Source organism: Ochotona princeps, chromosome 21 (genome assembly GCF_030435755.1).
Source record: "Ochotona princeps isolate mOchPri1 chromosome 21, mOchPri1.hap1, whole genome shotgun sequence".
Taxonomy (NCBI): Eukaryota; Metazoa; Chordata; class Mammalia; order Lagomorpha; family Ochotonidae; genus Ochotona; species Ochotona princeps.
In genome coordinates this window covers 19,858,502-19,870,152 of record NC_080852.1, presented here as the reverse complement: position 1 = coordinate 19,870,152, position 11,651 = coordinate 19,858,502, and positions in this window count along the sequence as shown.

The window sequence follows — 11,651 nt, the reverse complement described above, 5'->3', positions numbered from 1 at the left end:
CAAACAGAATGTTAGCATGAATATGCTTCCTTTGTGAGACAAGAAACAAGGTAGCTGCCATGTTTTGCGTAAAACATCCGACAACAGTCTCTGTTTCTCTCTCTCTGCACAAACAGGCCTCAGGGAGCTAACAGATCCGAAGATGCCCTATCATCTCAGACGTTGTAGGGAACAGGAAAGTGCTGTGTGTGTGTGTGGCTTCCACCCTCTTCCTGCTGTGTCGGGACTTAGAGAAGCCCATTCCCTGGTCAGAGTACCAAACCTGTCACCCACATAGATCAGGACCTTGGCATTTAAACCAAAACTCACCTACCTGACACCTCCAATCTAAACCAGCTCCCCGATTTCAGAGAGAGATTGGCTGGATGGTCACATTGGCAGGAGAGTCTCCCCCTCCCTGTGTCCTGCTGTGAGCACCAGTGCGAGGGTCCTTGGGGGCTGTGGACCCCGAGGTTGCAGGCAGCTGAGAATAGTAACTACAAGCCAGATCCCAGAAAGCTGACGCTCTGCCTCCCGGGCCTCAGACCTCCCATGGGTGTTCTCTCCCTTCAGCCAGAGCTTGACAGTGAAGGACAGGGTGGTGAGACTATCAATTCCGGAAAAGGCTGCTTAAGCCGGACTACTGACAGCGGCTGGCTCAGGCTTAGCTGTAGTTGATTCACTCCTGGCTGGCTCCGTGGTGGGCCTTCAATCTGGAATAATGCCCTGCCCAGCACAGGTGAGGACCTCTACTCTCAGGACAAACATGGGAGGGGACAGGGACTGGGGAGTGGGCATCTGGGACCCGGGGACACGAGAGGGAGGGGAAGAGGCAGGTCCACTAGACTGCCAGCCCTCTCCTGCTGCCCAGCTGCTCCCTGGCCTGCTCCCCGCTGTCTGCATGGCAATGCCCAGGTGTACTGAGGCCAGGAAAGCCAAATCCAGCAGCATCCCCCACGGGAGCTGCATTCACTCCTAACTGGGGAACCTTTGCCTACTCAAGGGTGTCCCGAGCTCACCCAGCCTGTGGCAGCACGTGCTCTGACAGCCCTCACAGCCTTGGGCTCAGACCTCCTCCTCTAAACAAGACCCCAGCCTGTGTTCATCCCACACAGATTTCTCGAGTGCCTGCTCAGTGTTGGTCCAGGAGTTGCTGGGCAGTTGAATGAGACACTGAGTATAAAGTACTTGGCACAGTGCCTGGCACACAGCAAGCCCATAGTGGTAGGGCTTCTCTTAGGCAACCGTGAGCCCAGCAGATGAGCATGCTCCAGTGGGGTGCTGGGCCCAACGCCTGGCCCAGGGGCTGGGGATGAAAAGGCTGCCCAGTCCTGGCCATCCCTTTGGGGGGTGGGGGGAGTGACCCTTGTCTAATTCCCTGCACACCAGCCCTTCCCCAGCATGGCCTTGTCCAACCACTAGGTGGTGCTGAAAGGCATCTTTTGGGAGTAATTAGGACCTGCCACACTGTGAGCACAGGTGTCATCCCTGCCCATGGAGGTCCCAGAGTGGGCTGGGATGCTCCAAGCTACATCTCAAGGTCTGGACCAAGTCTCCTGCCAATCATGGCTTTCCTGCGGTGAGGGGTGGCACCAAAGGTCTCAAACACCTGTTTCTACTTGGAGTACCAAACAAGAGAACACACACTTCTCCTTGGAAATGTGGTCCATCCTCAAAGCCATTCACCTTGAAGCCCATCCCCACACACTCTAACACACGAGGCCATTGGGGACATTGTGTAGTAACACACTGGGTGGACACCATCATTCACTCATTCAAGAATCACGGAGAACAGCTACTGTGGGCCAGGCCCTGTGCAGGGCCCTGGGGTCAGCTGTGAGCCCACAGGTCGAGGCCTCTCACAGTGTGAGCACCAAAGACAGTATGACGTAGTAACATCTGTTGAACACTTAATGTGTGTGAGGACAGAGCTATGCCCAATACTCCCTACTTTCAAGGAGATTCAGGTTCCGAGAGGGTGAGTCACTTGCCCAAAGTCACACAGCCAACAAAATCAAGTAAGAGTGAGCCCAGATCGGGCTGACCGAACATGTATGCAGCACCTACTGCATGCAGGCTGGGCTGTGTCCTGTGCAGAGCCAGAGCAAGCAGAGGGTTGCCAAGGCAGACACGCAGCCGGGCGACTCTCAGCTTGCAGTGGGGCACAGCTCCCCTTTGAGCACTCCATACCCTCACACCTGCTCCAATTCCAGAAAAATCCACCAGCACAGGCAGCCACAGAAGCAGTTTCAGGGGGTTGTAGCACTCTGGTGGGGAAGTCACTCACACAGCTGGCATCCCTTCTGCAACACCTCCATCTAGTGGCACACTGCAAGAACTGCACCTTTCCTCCCAAACAGCCCATTCCCTGGAGGACCAGGACTGTGCCACAAAACCCAAAGCCAAACGCAGATTCCTGCACTCTGGGCGGCCAGTCGCCCCAGCACAAGCCTTTGCCAGTTGGAAGGCTCAGGGTGCGGATATTCCATTTGAATGGGAATGATGATGACAACTACCATTCTTATTACGGCTTTGCATCTTAAATTCGTCCAATACTCACTGAGTGAAACATTAGTTTCCACAACCCATTGCCTAAGACTGAGGTCAACATGCTGAGACATGTACTACAGAGACTTGGATGGGTTCTATTCCTTTTCACATCCAAAGCCCTTCCAGCGTGTGGTCTCACATGGGTCTCACTCTCACCCACAGCTTCAGCCACAGCCGTCCGACTAGATGTTGTTTCATCCTCATTCTCTCCCTTAGACCTTAGCCCATGGAGCCACTGTTGGCCCAATGGCAAGTGGCATGACCCACGCTGCAGAAGTAATCCCTGTGCTCTCGACCCCCAGGAACCACGGGACTGCTGCTGAGACACAGCTCCTTTGACATGTACTCTGGAGGTAAGCCCGTGTGGGCACATGCACACACCCCACGACAGGGGACCAGGGAGTGCGGAGAGGGCTGCTGGCGCTTGTTCTCATGGGAGAGGACAGAGCCTGAACTCCAGGTCCCTTGCTGCCCTTAGACTGCCTTCCCGCTGTCCCAGTGAGGCTTCCCCATGTGCAGGGCTCAAGACAAGGACCCAAGGGCACAGGTGGGAGGTGTGCTCACTGGGTCTGGGCAGACAGATGAGTTTGGGGCCAGACAAGGAGGGAGGCCTACACTGAAGGTGTCCAGAGCCTTGCTGCAGTGCAAGTAGAGCCCATGTCAGACATTCAGGGAGCCCAGGGGGCGAGGGGACCGGGCACTCAAGCTCCCAACCCCTTGCTCCTGCCCAGCACTTCTAGCCTGCCTGAGTACAAGTTGAACCTATAGGCCCAAGTATACTTTTAAGGAAAAGAAATGCCAGCGCTGCTAGTTGAAGCCAAAGCATATGTGCCCTGACATGCAGAGTTCAAGGACCATCCCAATGGCCACAGCCTTGCCAGGTACTTGCTTCCAGGCCTCAGGGATCTCTCAAGCACCCAAGGGCGGGTTGTGGCCTCCTGAGGCCCAGGAAGGTGCTCTGTGAGGCTCTCAGCTCCCTGTGCCTCCTGCAGCTGCCCTTCTACCCTGCGCCCAGCCACGCTTCCTGGGCTTCTCCCTGCTGTCCCTGGGGAGTCACCGCCTCCTCCCCCTTCCAGGGGAAGCCAGGGCCTGGCCCTCCGCAGACTGGAGTCCCACCAGCATCCATGTTCCTACCAGTAGCTTCCTCGGGACTGGTGGGCCCCTCAGCCCTGTCTCCTGGTACCTGTCAAAGTGGGGTCCTCAGCTCTGTCTCTGCTGATGGCTCAGTGCAGCAGGTAGCCAGCCCTTAGCAAACAGGCAGGGCGATGGGCCTTACAAGGACAGCCTGCCATCTGACCTCAGTTTCCCATACAGGCGTGGGCCATTGTGGGGGGTTGAACATGTGTATTTCCAAGGACTTCTGTGCCGGGCATGCTGGTTCTGCCATCTGGCAGCTTCTCAAGGGAAGTCATGAGGCGTTTATGCACAGAGATCTTTAGGGTATCCTCACAGGCTGCTTAGAGCAGGACCAACCTGGAACCTCCCCATCCACTCTGGGCAGGGTGGTCATGGAGGTTGTGATATTTAGAGAAAACAAAAAGTTTATGCAAAGTAGAATTCAAACATGAGTTTACTTGGGTGCACAATGTTTTTGAGATCCACACCTAGTTACTGTACAGTACACATTTTCTGGCAACTTTTTGGAGACCCCTCGTATTATATTACATGCACTTCAAGATGTTCTGCATCCAAAGTGATGGAGCAGAAACTATGTAAAGGGCACAGGCATTGAGCACAGTGGTCACCTGTGACGCCACTCAGGGCTCCCCCATCCCATCTCAGGGTGCCTGGGTTCAAGTCCAGGCTTGGCTTCCCCTTCTAGCTTCCTGATCATGTATACCCTGGAGGAGGGGGCTGTAGGGACAGCCAGATGGAGTTCCTGGTTCCCAGCTTTGACCTGGCCCAGCCCTAACTGTTCCAGGTGTTTGGGGAGTGAACTAGCAGGTGGGAGAGCTCGGTCTCTGCCATTCTAATGAATGGATTTTTTTTTTTTAGAAAAGCAATGTCTAAGGACACAGAAAGATGTTTACCCTCCAGTGCTACAAAAGTAAATCATGCCGAGTCATGCACTGCCCAGTGACGTGTTGTTGCTCGGTGTCCAACCACATGCTGTGATGCTATCACCCAATGACATCATCATAGCCTAGTTTGCTAACTGCACCTATAACAAGTGGCTCAATAATGAAGTCACCTGATGCTGTGTTTCTCAGAATGTATCTGGGATTGAGAGCTGCATGACTGCATTAAGCCATTCATGCTGATTGTGTCTAGAGGAGGGGGAATTGTTTGTCAGTTACTTCCTGGTGATGTCCCATTGGGAAAAAGGGAGACTTTTTCCTGCCAAGGGCTGTTTGGATATTTAGAACACAAAACCACAGGCCATACTTCAAGTTATCCACTTCAAAACCCGCCTGCTGTGGACTTTCTGCATTTCACGTCCCAGCTGGGGATACTGTGCCAGAGCCCGATTCCACAGCCAGATGTTGCTGACCCCTGCTCTCAATACCAGCTGGCCCACATTTACAAACAGGGCTCCTTGGCCCTGCCCAAGGTCTTTGGAGGGGGAGGGCTTCGCTCCCTAGAACTGTCCTCCTGAGTGCCCAGCAAACGGTGGGACAAGTCAGTGAGTTCTAGCCCTGTGCCAAGGGGTGTTCAGGAAGTTCCAACCTAAGACATGGAGCCAGTATTGTCCTTAAACTTCAGCAAGCCAATTATAGCCTCATCCGTCTGGGGCTAACACTTAACCTCCCCATTCCCTTCTGACATGCATGAGTCAGATTCCCACTGCAGAAGCCAGGATGGGCACCAATCTCCTGCTGCATGGCTGGCCAGCACTGTGATTTTGGTCCTAGCCAGCAGGGGGCAGTCCAGCAACACTGGAAAGGTGGCACCACTCTCCACCTATGCACCAGGGTGGGAAAGGGCACTGGGTAGATCAAAGGGCATCTCCTGAGCTGTGCAGCAGACAATGGATTGATTGCAGGGACTAAGAGTGGCCTCGTGGAAGCACCTGACGTTAATGGACTGTCGCTGCTTCCCAGATGCTCTGCTCAGAGTTGGCCCACTGAGTGACCTCATTCCCTGCCCTGAGCCCTTGGGTGGGAACCAGCGTTAGCCACCACCACTCCACGCCTCCTGCCACCCTCCCTGGAGCCCACTGGAACATGCGGCTTAGGTCAGGCAACTTGTCCAGAGCCACACACAGAGAGGCTACCTCAGGGTAAGAACTGGATCTGTTTGTCCCCATAGCAACTCAGATAGACCTGACAAAGCTTGGAGGCACCCGGTGGTCCTCCTCCTCCTCTTGCTGCCTCCTCCACTACCCCTCCCCCTCCTGCCAAGGCCTCGGAAGACCTCTGAGATCTCCCAGATCCCGAGGCCAAACCTCCATGGCCACCATCAGTGCGAGACAAGGATAGTGAGCTGTGGGTGGAAAATCCCCTCCTCGGTTTCCTCCTGTCCCAGCAGGAACCATGCCAGGGGCAACCACAGACAGCTGCCCAGGGAGCTTGGCCTTCGGGGTTGTTGGGCAGCACCTGCCCAGCAGCAGCCGCCTGCCAGTGCAATACCTGCCCACCCTTTGCAGTGTCGTAGACTCTCTCCTTACAGTAAAGCCATGACCAGAACAGGGAGAACAGGCAGAGCGACAGGGGACTGGCCAGGGAGGATGAGGGGAAAGCCGCCATGTGTTTTCTGGGCTGAGGAGGTCACAGGGACTGGAGAGCAACACAGCAGCCAGCCCAGCCAGCCCAGGCTCGGTGATGGCCAAGCACTGAGCATGGGTCAGGGCTGTGCCGAGCACCTGCACTCGGACACGACTTCATGCACTCCTTCATCGCTTCCTGCTCCAGAGAGCTGTGTAACAACCAGCATGTGCAGAGCACTGGCCTAGACTCGGAGCATAGGGCAGGCAATGAGTTAGACAGGGTCGCACCCAGGCAGGGACACAGACAGCAAACACAGAAATCAGAGCTGCTGAGAAGAGCACCAATAACAATAGTAATAGTAATAACAAAACAGCTTATGGGACGGCTTCAACAGGAGGTCAGAGAAGACATCTTAGAGGAGGTGATAACTGAGGATAAAGGGGGAAAGTCATGCAGAGATCAGAAACAAGGGGCAGGGGTCCAAGGGAAACATTCAGGCAGCGAGAACAGTGAGTGTGAAGGCCCTGGGCTGGCAGGAGCCCAAGGAGTGAGGTCCCAGAGCCCCGCGGCTCACAGGGGATTTATTCTAGCAGCAAAGCAGGATCTGGAACGCCTGATCCTTGACCGTCCACAGCCAGCTGCCATGTCACAAACTGAGGCTGGACTTCTCACACCTACTGCCGGCAGGCGCTGGGTGGCAGGGTGTCCCCACCAGTGCCCCTCTGGGAAATGGGGTGCTGTGCTGATCAGACTAGCTGGCAGGAGCTCCCCAGGGCACCATGGCTTTGCCCCTGGTGTTAGGAACAGTGCAGTGACCACAGCACTCAGCTACCATCAGACACGGTGTTCATGACTGATCACCGAGGGGTGGGGTCACAGTTGGCCCAACTTTGGTCAAGGGTAAGATTGAGGTGGGCAGTGACACAATCTGACACAACAAAATGCACGTCACAACCACACACTCCTGCCCCCTTCCAGTCCTGTGCCGCATGACTGGCTCCCTGCCCATGCCACACAGAAAACAGAGGGCCAGTCACAGGTCACAGCACGTGAAACTGCTGCCTGCAGTGCCGGCATCGCACATGGATGCTGGTCTGAGTCCCGGCTGCCCCACTGTGGATCCAGCTCCCTGTTAATGTGCCTGGGGAAGCAGCAGAGGACGGCCCAGTGCTTGGGCCCCTGTACTTCTGAAAGAAAACTCAGAAGCAGCTCCTGGCTTCCCTTGCAGCTACTTGGGGAGAGAACCTGAGGTGAAAGGTCAATCTCTCTCTCCCTCCCTTCCCCTTCTCTGTAATCCCACCTTTCAAATAAGTAAATAAAATCTTAAACCAAAAAAGAAGAGACAGAGGCTCAGGGAGGTCCGGCTGTGCCCCCAGGTCACACGGCTGTGAGGGACAGGACAGGGCTGACCGCAGCCTTCGTCTCCATCCCACACCAGTGACAAGGAGAGGGAAGGGGGTGGCCCGGAGGGGAGGAAGCATTTGTAGATAGTGGCTCTCTGGACCCCACACATTTCCCTGGCTTGGGCAGACAGGGCACCTGTGTCTCTCGGCACTGGTGTGGACTGGGTATGGAATATGGCAGACTGGGCTGAACTCCAGCACCCACTGGTGCTTGTGAGAACCAGGGTAGGTGTAGATGGGCTGGGTTTGGTCTCTGTCCCTGCTGAGCCATGTGTGATCTGTCTGGATGCGGACCAGACTTTGCTGGGCTATAGCATCCAACAGTGAGAACTGGAATGAGTGATAGCTGGTCAGGAAAGGCCACTGTTCCTGCTAGGGCAGAAGCTGGACTAAGTAGGGCTGACCTATGGATGCACTGGTGTGTGTGAGATCGAGCACTGGAAGAGGTTTGATGGAGAACCTTGGGGAACTCCTCTGTTGGGATGTGATCCCTGCAGGTGAGTGCAAAAACCAAGACAGAGAGCAGCCCAGACCAAGCCAGGTAATGGTCCCCACCGGCATACATTTGGTACATGTTACAGGCGAACCAGGCTGGGCCAGTTCATATGACCCACTGGCGAATCCGAGCTACAGTACGCAGTGTGGGTCAGGCTGGGTTGGGATGCAACACAAGCCAGTTCATATGAGGGCTAGGACCAGGGGCTGGCTGAACTGGGCTAGGCTGTGGTCCCCACCAGCATGAGCCAGAACTGGGTGTGGGCTGGGCTACAGCACCCACTGGCAAATGCTGAGGTGAAGTGGGCCATGCCAGACTGGGAAGCAGCACCCAACCAATACATGTGAGACCTGAGTTGGGGGAGGGGGCAAAGCTGGTAAGGGGCTTGGAGGGCTCCGCCCCTGGACCACCACCCTCACTGGTGAGTATGAGAGCTGGGATGGGGGCAGACCAGACTGGACAGAACTACAACACCTCTTGGCCTCATGTGAGCTGGATCAGGGGAAAGCCAGGCTGGGTTGACTGTCCCTACAGGTGCATGTATAAGCCAGAGTGAGTGTGGTTGGTTGGACATTGCTGCAGCATCAGCTGGCAGATGTTGGCATGGGGAGCAAATTCTGTCAAGCTAAACTGCAGAACCACCTGGAAAGTGCAAGATCTTGGAGTGGGAATGGTCCCTGTAAGGAAACAGTGGCGCCTCCCTCTTGGATTGCAACTCCCACTGGTGAACATGAGAACCAGGACTGGGGCAGGCATGCCTAGACAGAGAATGGCACCTGCCAGCACATGTGTGGGCTGGATAGTGGGGCTGGTTGGGTTAAACTAGGCTTCGATGCCCATTGACATGCATGAGAGCTAAATGGGATGCTGGACAGACTGGACCAGTTTGCTGTACATACTGGTAAGCATGGGAACCAGGGCATGGGGTAAGCCTGATGGGGATCATCTGGGGTTGCTCCAACCAGGTTGCAGCTCCCATTGGTTGTGTGAGGACCGAGTGAGTGGTGGGCAGAATCGAGCTGGGCTGCAACACTCATTGGTTTGTTTAGAAGACAGGGCTGGAAACAGAACTGATCCAGCAATGGCAACTAGCAGTGTGTGTGTAAGCTGATTTGGGTGACAGACTGTGCCGGACCCTGTATTGGCAAGCACACACAAAATCAGGTCAGGGATCACCTCAGATGAGGTTTCTTTGCGGATTCCCCCCAACTGAACCACTGGACTCAGAACCCCAACCATGGAGAGAATTGCAGGTTCCATGGTCTGACCACGGAGCCTATGTGTCAGAGCTGGGCCTCCTCAGTGGCTCAGACAGAGCAGTGGACAGCATAACCAGGTATACATGGAGGATATGGAAGTACATTGGAGTCTGCAGAGGACATGTGGTACCAAAATAGAGGATGGAGGACAGAACAAATCAATCAACTACCATAGCCAAGGGTTGGCAGTGAAAATCCGGGCAAGTGGAGATGCTAAGGCTATGTCAACCAGTGGATTCTGGAGTGATTTCATCATGCTTAGAGTGGTGAGGTCATCAGCAATTCAGAACTGTTGAACTATCAAAACCTCTTGAGCAGTGCCCTCGGAGCACACCCCACATCGGGGATCCTGGAGTGGTGTCCGGTGACTTCCACCATCTCAGGGGGCAGAGGCGTTTGGGAGGTTGGGTGTGGCTTCTCCCCTTATCTCTCCCCTTCCCCAGATACAGGAAGGAAAAAAAGAGAATGTGGAAATAATGGTCTTACCCACCTTCCTGTAGTCCCTGGCCCTAATTATCCTAATTAACTATGCAAAAATCATCATCAACAAATAAATAAATACATAAAAAAAGATCAGACACTGATGTGTGTAAATTCCCCTGGTGATGACAAGATGGAAATCAAGGGTAAGAGCCACTGATTTCACCCACGTGGTTTTTAAGGAGAATGAGAGAGTTCAGTCCAGAACTAGCAAAGGGATTTCTTCGATAGGAACTGTTAATAGCAACACCGGCTATTCCGTTCTTGGTTTAATCTACAAGAATTCAAGGCTTGGAGTTGTGCAATGCACAACCTCCCTTGCCGAGTGTGGCAGCCCTGCCAGCCAGCCAGCACTGAGATCTCAACCCTGTACCAGGCATTTGCCAAATGCCTTTGCAAGTCTCCCCTCGTTTGTTCTACAAAAGCGGCCCTACTAGAAGGCCTGCTTTAGAGAGCAGAAAACACCAGATCGGAAGCAGCTGTCCCTCCTACTCAGCCCTGCTCTCATAGCAGGAAAGCAGCCCTAGCTAGTGAGTGAGGAGCGGGTGTGGCTGGGAGCCAAGGAGCTGGAGTTTGGTCCAAAGCTGAAGTTGTCAGACTGCAGCTCCAGAAGGCAGCTGTTAACTTGCTAAGCTAAGGAAGGGACAGAGCTAAGACTCAGACCCAGGTCTGCCACATCCTCCTGCAGCACCGTGCATTTCTTTAAGGCCATAAATCAAACAACTCACTCCTCCCCACGGGCCTGTTCCTCCCCTCGGCCAGCTCTCCCCTGGAGTCTGTTGTCTTCTGTTGGGAGATATCCACCTCGCCCCCTGCGGCCACTTCTCCAGAGGGGCTGGGGCTTCAACCTCTCAGGGTCCCCCAGCTCCTCTAGGAAGGACCCCAGACATCTGCCCCTGAAGGCTCAGCTGCCCCCCGGGACAGCACCAGCTCCTTGGGCCTGGCTCTGTGCTTTGCAGAGCTGCCTCTGTTGTACCACGCCCTGTGGGACACTCCTCCCTACACGAGGCCTCACTGAAGGGGGCAGGCATCTGTCCCAGGGATGAAGACCACCAAATCCTGTATCAGAGAGCCTGCATGTAGGTCCAGCTTCTGGCTTCTGATTGCAGCTTCCTGCCAACAGGCACCCTTGGGGGCAGTGCTTGAGTGTGTGGGTCCCTGCCACCCACATAGGAGACCTGCATTGAGTTCTGGGCTCCTGGCTTCAGTCTGACCCATTGCAACCATTGTAGGCAATTAGAGAACGAACCAGCAGATGGGAGCTCACTAGTCCTCTCTGCCTCTCCAATAAATTAAAACATATGTAACTGAAGGGCAAGATGGCCGGAGCCACAGTTCTCTATGCCCCAGGACTCCCAGCAACACACCCCTGACACATTCGTGCTCATGCGTATCACCTACCATTTGCTGGAGTCCAGCCCCTAAGTGGCAAAGGCAAACCCAGCTACAGACCCAGCCAGATCCTTGTGGGTCCCTGCTGCAGCCAGCTAGCCTCAGAACAACTCTGTCACCCGGGACTGACCACGGCTCGGCCTGGCGGTGCAGGACAGGCCCTGTCATATACAGGACCTTCAGCAAAAGGGCACTCGTTGGAGAGGTGCAAAGAATGTCAGGGCAACAATAACGGGTTTAAACTGCATTGGGCCCCCCTTGTGACCCTGGCAGGCCAGGGTGCATGGGACCCTGATGCAGTCAACCCCGTGGCCGTGCCTGGTGACCCATGGAATGAAGGATCTCAGCCAGGCCTATCAGAGAGTTTTCTTCTGGAATTTAATGGGGCGGGGAAGGGGGATGGACATAGAGTCTGCCCATTGCAAGTGAATGAAACTGAAGTTAT